Source organism: Felis catus, chromosome X (assembly GCF_018350175.1).
Source record: "Felis catus isolate Fca126 chromosome X, F.catus_Fca126_mat1.0, whole genome shotgun sequence".
Classification (NCBI taxonomy): Eukaryota; Metazoa; Chordata; class Mammalia; order Carnivora; family Felidae; genus Felis; species Felis catus.
In genome coordinates this window covers 51170336-51172022 of record NC_058386.1, presented here as the reverse complement: position 1 = coordinate 51172022, position 1687 = coordinate 51170336, and the positions used below count along the sequence as shown (strand labels likewise).

General features: G+C 38.9%; 1 pseudogene; it reads left to right on the top strand.

Annotated features, from left to right (window-relative positions):
• The first annotated feature begins 590 nt into the window (after positions 1-590).
• LOC101099105 lies at positions 591-1426 on the top strand (annotated as a pseudogene).
• Positions 1427-1687: the final 261 nt, after the last annotated feature.

Below are 1687 nucleotides of genomic sequence, written 5' to 3'. Positions count from 1 at the left end.
TCCTTAAACACCAGAATATGCATTCTTTTCAAGTGCACATGGAACATTCTCTGGAATAGATCACAATTCTCAACAAATTTAAGACAATTGAAATCATACCATGCATATTTTCTGTCCACGGTGCTATGCAACTAGAATTCAACCACAAGAAAAAATCTGGAAAGATCACAAATAAAAGGAGGCTAAATAACATGCTACTAAACAATGAATGGATTAACCAGAAAATAAAAAAAGAAGAAATAAAAATGTAAATGGGAACAAAAAATGAAAACACAACAGTCCAAAACCTCTGGAATGCAGCAAAAGTGGTTCTAAGAGGGAAATTTATAGCAATACATATTTACCACAAGAAGCAAGAAAAATCTCAAGTAAACAACCTAACCTTACACCTAACGGAGCTAGAAAAACAATAAAACCTAAAACCAGCAGAAGGAAGGAAATAATAAAGATTAGAGCAGAAATAAGTGATACAGAAGATAAAAAAACATAGAACAGATTAATAAAACCAGGAGCTGAGGCATGGACAACGTTGGTTTGAAGACCTTCAGGATTGCCCTGGCGGAGCAGAGACAGGCCCTCTGGTTGGAGATATGTGTAACACACCGACTTACTGTGACCTAGGAAAGGCCACCAAGGATGTATTCAACAAAGGATTGGATTTGGCACGGTCAAAATAGATCTGAGAACCAAGTCTTATAGTGGAGTGGAATTTTCTACTTCTGGTCATGCTTACACTGATACAGGCAACCTAGAGACCAAATAAAAGGTCTGTAACTATGGACTTACTTTCACCCAGAAATGGAACACAGATAATACTGTTGAAACAGAAACCTTTGGAGAATAAGTTGGCTGAAGGGTTGAAACTGACTCTTGATACCATATTTGTACCAAACACAGGAAAGAAGGATGGGAAATTGAAGGCCTCCTATAAGCGGGAATGTTTCAGTCTTGGCAGCAATGTTTATATACATTTTTCTCGACCAACCATCTATGCTGGGCTGTCTTAGCCTTTGAAGGTTGGCTTGCTGGCTATCAGATGAGTTTTGACACAGCCAGATCCAAACTGTCACAGAATAATTTTGCCCTGTGTTACAAGACTGCAGACTTTTAGTTGCACACTCATGTGAATGACGGCACTGAATTTGGAAGGTCTATCTACCAGAAGGTTAATGAGAAGATTGAAACATCAATAAACCTTGCTTGGACGGCTGGCAGTAACAATGCCCATTTTGGCATCACTGCTAAATACAAGCTGGACTGTAGAACTTCTCTACCTGCTAAAGTCAATAATGCCAGCCTGACTGGACTGGGTTATACTCAGGCTCTTCAACCAGGAGTCAAACTGACCCTATAAGCTTTAATTGATGGAAAGAACTTCAATGCAGGAAGTCACAAGATTGGGTTGGGATGTGAACTAGAAGCTTAATGTGGTTTGGAGTAAAGCATCTGATTTGTCCCTGGAGGTAAAGAGAACCCACTATGTTTTGGCTTTAAAATTCTTCTGTGAAATTTCAAAAGTGTGAATTTTTTATTCTTCCAAATAATTGTAATCCTCCCCACACTGAAGTCTAGAGATCACAAGTCCATCCTAAGAGAGGTACTTGAAGGCATGCCTGCAAGTTGTCATGTTTGTGCAACATTTCAGTTGAGTTCTGCAGTGTTATTTTAAATGTGTTCCTCAGCAACA